The sequence below is a fragment of the Macadamia integrifolia genome, unplaced genomic scaffold, assembly GCF_013358625.1.
Source record: "Macadamia integrifolia cultivar HAES 741 unplaced genomic scaffold, SCU_Mint_v3 scaffold706, whole genome shotgun sequence".
Classification (NCBI taxonomy): Eukaryota; Viridiplantae; Streptophyta; class Magnoliopsida; order Proteales; family Proteaceae; genus Macadamia; species Macadamia integrifolia.
Genome location: NW_024870519.1, coordinates 205,986 through 211,985, shown reverse-complemented (window position 1 = coordinate 211,985; position 6,000 = coordinate 205,986).

The window sequence follows — 6,000 nt, the reverse complement described above, 5'->3', positions numbered from 1 at the left end:
GCTCCGCTCCCTATCCTATTAGAGGCACCATCTATGTACATCGTCCAAGACATGTCATCCCTAATCTCGGCCGACTCCTGTCCTTCCAGGAATGTTGTTTCGGCTATGAAGTCAGCTAGGGCTTGAGGTTTTATCGCAGTCCATGGTTTGTACTGGATGTCGAACTCCCCCAACTCTATGGCCCAATTGACCAGTCGGTCGAACAAATTCGGTTTCTGTAGTATCTTTTTGCAGGGGATGGTTCGTGAGCACACAGATCATGGAAGTAGGGGCTTAGCTTCCTTGCTGTTATCACAAGCACATACGCTACTTTCTCCATCTTTCTATATCTTGTTTCAGCATCTAGCAAGGTTCGGCTAATGTAGTATATTGGCTTCTGTTGCTTCCCTTCTTCCTTTAGTAGGACTATGCTAACCGCCGCGACGGACACTGCCAGCTATAGTTGCAAGATGTCCCCTGTCTCCGACTTCATCAGCAGTGGTGGTGTCGTTAGGAACTCTTTCAAGTGCTCAAAAGACTTTTTGCACTCTTCTGTCCATTCAAACTTCTTTGATCCCTTTAAGGCTTTGAAAAACGGGAGGCACTTATCAGCCAACCGAGACATGAACCAGCCTAGTGCAGTAACTCTTCCTGTCAATTCTTATACTTCTTTTACGCTTCGTGGGGATGTCATCTCTTGGATGGCTCGTATTTTCATTGGATTGGCCTCGATCCCTCTCTTCAACACGATAAATCCCAGGAACTTTCCTCATGTGACATCGAAGGCGCACTTTGTAGGGTTCAGCTTCATGTCATACACTCTCAGCACTTGGAATGCCTATTCTAGGACTCGGATGTGGTGTTCCGCTTTTAAGCTCTTGACCAGCATATCATCCATGTATACCTCCATGGTCTTGCCAATCATCCCCTTGAAGATCTTGTTTACTAACCTTTGATAGGTGGCCCCTGCATTTTTCAGCCCAAAGGGCATTACCTTATAGTAATACAACCCACCCTCCGTCATGAAGGAGGTCTTTGGGACATCAGCCTCGCTCATTTTAATCTTGTTGTATCCCGAATAGGCATCCATAAAGCTCAATATCTCATGTCTCGAAGTAGCATCGGTTAGGAGGTCTATCTTCGAGAGGGGGTAGCTATCCTTCGGGCAGGCTTTGTTGAAGGCCATGAAATCTATACATATCCTCCACTTCCCATTCACCTTCGGAACCATCACTACATTGGAAATCCACTTGGGATACCGGATCTCCCGAATGAACTTGGCCTTCAGCAACTTTTCTACCTCTTCATTTATCTTCTACTGCCTTTCATGGGTGAAGGTTCTTTTCTTTTGCTTTACTGGTTTCTTCATTGGATTAACTCTTAGGTGATGCTTTATTACCTCCTGAGATATTCCAGGCATGTCCAAGACTGCCCAAGCGAAGACGTCGGAATTAGCTCGGATAAACGATATAACCTCGTTCCGCTGCTCTTCTTGCATTGACACCCCGATATGAACTTGACGGGTCAAGTCCCCCTTTTCAATATCGACCTGGATAAGGTCCTTAGTTGGTTCCCCACTTTGGGGGTCGGATTCATCATGCAGGTCTTCTATTGGTATTGCTTTGCTAGCTTTCTCTTTTCCCCATAGTGTGGTAGCATAGCACTTTCGAGACACTTCTTGATCGCCTCTGCATTTTCCAATTCCATTCTTTGTTGGGAATTTCATCTTGAGATGGGACATAGAGACTAAGGCCTTTAGCAAGTTTAAGCCAACCCTCCCAAGCATGGCGTTATATGCAAAGGTAATGTCAACCACTAGGAAGTTTATCATTAGCAAAGTTTGGCGGTCCCCTGTCCCCGCCCTTATGGGTAGTTCAATTGAACCTTCGACCTTGATCGAAGCCCCGAGAACCCTTATAAAGGGTGTTCAACTTTCTTCAACTTCTTTTTGCTTAGGCCCATCTTCTAATAAGCTTCGAGGAATAGGATATTAGTTGAATTGTTGTTATCCACTCGGATCCTCTTCACCTTGCAATTGGCAATCGTCATGGTTATCACTAGGGTGTCATCATAGGGTGTTTGCTTCCCCCCTAGGTCTTTGTCTGAGAAATAGATTACTACTCCCATCCTTGCTTCTTATTCGACCACTCAGTCATGTGGACACTTCCGGCATAGGCCTTAGCCTTTCAAGCTGAGAGGGAGCTTTCTCTTGTAGCTAATCCTCTGCTGATAGTTGCTATCACCCCGGTTGGGCTGTTCTAGTCGTCTTGGGGGTGAGGGTTGGTCCTCTCGGGTGTCCAAGCTCTTTGTATCTCCCGATTGTCTCTACTAGCTGGTTCCCCCCTTTCATGATGACCCCTTCTCTCCCCCTGGCAGTTGTCTCTCCGATCATTACAGTATTGGGCGTCTTCTTTCTCTCGGTCCACAAACCAACCTAGATATCCTCTTTGGATCATACTTTCTATCTCTCCCTTCAAGTGCCAGCAATCTTCAATGTCGTGGCTATGATTCTTGTGGAAATTGCAGTATTTGTCCATGTTGCACCTCTTGGTGTGTCATCCCATCTTTCCTGGCCACTTTTTAGTACTTTGCCGTTCGAGGAATCCTTTATCTGTATTAATATATTAGTTCTCTTTCGGTTGAGAGGGGCATACCTTTGGAACTTTTTCGGGGATTGGGTGACTGGGTGCAAGCTCATGCTCTGATGGCTACCTCTTTCCTTCTGAAACTCTATTCTCCTCTCTTGAGGTTCGTTTCTTTCTGGTCTTTTCTTCAGCTTCCTCTTCGGCCTCCAGAGACTCTACCATGTGGATATATCTTTCAAATCGGTCTTTCAACTGGGCCAGGTTTCTCGGTGCACGCTTCACCAAGGACCTTTTGAGTTCTTTATCTTTAAGTCCTACTAAGAGGGTTGTAAACTCTTCTTTCGTGTCTAAGCCTCCAATCTCTAGCTTTGCTTTATGGAAGCGCTTCATATAATCCTGTAGTGCTTCTCCGGATTGTTGCTTGACACTCAACAAATTATAGGTCATCTTCTGGAGAAGTTCACAAAGATGTGGCTCAACTCACTAAAGTAATGAATAGAATTTGGTGGGAGACGATTGTACCATAGTCTTGCAGCTACTCTAAACGTTAAGGGTAAAGCACGGCACATAATGTTCTCTGAGACCCGATGAAACTGCATTGCGACCTTGAAGCCTTCCAAATGATCGACGGGGTCCCCCGTTGTAAGTGTTGTACTTTGGTAAATGAAAGCCGGCATGGAGTGGATCTCTGATGAATTCATCAGCTAAATCTGTATCATTAGTGAGATCCGGCTCATATGTTCCTCCTTGGTGGTCTGCCACTTTTTGGATTTCATCCTTCAAGTTGAGGAGTTTCAACCCTTATCTTCGACCCTTTGATTGACCTTTTGACGTGGCTCTTCATAGCTTGCTCCTGCAATGTGTCGTGCCTCCTCTCTAGGTGTGGGGTTCTCCCTTGCTGCTCGACTCTGAGGGTTTCTGCCAGATCTTACTGACCCTGAGCTACTTCAGTCTTCATCTCAGACTCGTTCTAGGTGAACGCTGAAATCTCTTGCTATTCCATTAGTCCTCTAAGTGACAACCTTGGAGACTTCCCAGATCGTGTTGGGCAATTGGTCGTATTTCTCCTAGAGCGCATCGAACTGATCCTTAGTTACATACTCTTGCCCTCCAATTGGAGCAAGTGGGGGGGTTAGACACCCTCCGTGTCTAGTCTCCAGCTGAACATTAGCAGCCTAGGGGACCTTCACATTGTTCTCCACCTTCGGCGAACGTAGGTGGCCGAGGCTCCGAAGGCTCCCCTATGTTCATATTTCGAGCCAGTACTACTTTCAGTGCTACTTTTGTTTTCTTATGATTGTAAGTTTTTCTCACTATTACTCTATCGTTCCCACGGATTGCGCCAATCCGTTGCTCTCAAGAATCTGTAGAAGGCTGAACGTCGGTCCTGTAAGATCACAGAAGACAGAGGCCCAGAGGTGGCTCCGGGATTAATCCTACGACGTCCAAGTTAGAGACCCGTGCAACAGTATTTAGAGAGTAATGGTGAGTGAGTGAACTTGTGCTTCCCTCTGGGCTTCTTCTTATAGGATCGAGTCCCATAGAGTCCTACTAGGAAACTTCCTTCTGCTCCTGAAGAATTTGGGGCGGTTTGGGAGGACTTCATCCTGCACGTTTCCTTCATTCATGGGGAATATTCATTTTTTGGGTATTATCCCCTTTCAGGTAGATAGAGTCCTATTATGACTCTACTATCCAAAAGGAACTCAAGTCTCCTCGTTATCTAGGTATCCGGAGTTCATGGTTTGATGTGGCATTTTGGATATCCCCTGTGGCTGGATGCCAAGTGTCCATACCTTACTGGGCTGTTAATTTGAGCGTATCAACTTAATAACATGATTTGTATTGGTAAAATAGATGATTATAATTCTGTAATTTGGGATAACCCCTATATTCCCAAGCTAATTTAGTTTGCTTGCCTTTGAAAACTAAAAGACATTCTCAGGATTGAAAAGAGTAAACTAGAAGTAGATCAAGAATGAAATACGAGTCTTATTTCTAGTATTTTTCCTAATTCTATAGCTTCCTATATTATGAAGACGTTTTTTTCTTTTCATCCCTACCCTGATCCACGGATATGCTCTTTTACTAAAACAGGTTTTGTATCTAATAAGTTTGAATTTTTTTTTTTTTAATATAAAAGTTGGGCCTCACATTGTTTACAAAATCCTACAATGAATACATCTATTTGGTGGATTTCTTTTTTATGTAATAAAAAAAGAAAGAGAAACTACAAATATTTGGTGGAAATTTCTTTTGGAAACATCATATTTATCTTAACTAACCTCAAAATCTTTGTTTGGAGATTATTGTATAATGGATACCTACCAAAATTCTACTCTTTAAGAGGTTGTGTGTATAGATGATGTGTGTTTTTTGATAAAAAAAAAAAAGAAGCTGAGAAATTATGACATATTTTCTTTTCTTGTGATTTCTCGAAAAGAATTTGGGCTACAGGGGTTTTGGGTTTGAAACTAAAAGGTTTGCTAGGGTCTCCCTTTTGAATCTCTTTTCTAAGACGAGGAGATTGTGACTAACCCAATGATTCTCTTCCTTCCCCACTGCCCTTGCTTGGTTTCGCGTCCTTCCTTACCCAAAGCCCTCACTTGACTCATCTTAACTTGAAGATCTCAATTAGTTTGAACTAGGACCTCTTTCTATTAAGGATAAACCGTTGTAATGAGCTAGTTTTCTAAATTAATTGATGGTACTCTGCTGGCTCTTGATCATCAATGGTTTTAGCATTATTTTCTCTCATTGTACTTCATTTGGATCCATAGGAATCATAATGTCTTTTGAAAAATTTCCACTCATAATTCCGTTACATATAGTGCTACAGAACATCTCTTGATGGATTTCATATCTATAATTATCCCCCTTGCCTCTCCCATCCCTGGAGGCCTTTGCCATCGATTACTACTTCTTTCCCTATTGTAGACTATATTTGTTGGGCTAAACTTAGGTACAACAGGAAGTGGCAGAAGCAAAGCGGCTTCTCAAAGGGATCAAAGGAGTGCCACTATTGGGTGGCTAATTCATAGAAGCTTGGATTGATTCGATATTGTAGGCCCATATGCTTCAGAAGTATGATGAGGTCATGTGGTTGTAAGAACGCTTTCATGTATTTTTTAATATTAACTATTTTATCAAATGCTACGGTTTGTTTGTAATCAACAAACAGTCAAGAAATGTTGCTATCTTAGCCCATAATCTCTTATGAAATCTGAAGGAAAGAAGTTAGGTTGACAACCTCTCTTTTTTTTTTTTTGTCGGAAGTTGATAGCCTCACTGAACATTATGGATGTCATTTTGTGTACTTTTTTACTCTTTTTTTTTTCCATAAAAATAACTATAAAGCTTGAAAATTAATTTTTTTTTTCCACAAAAAGAACTATAAAGCTTGAAAATATTTGTCCAACTTGCACCTATTATGATA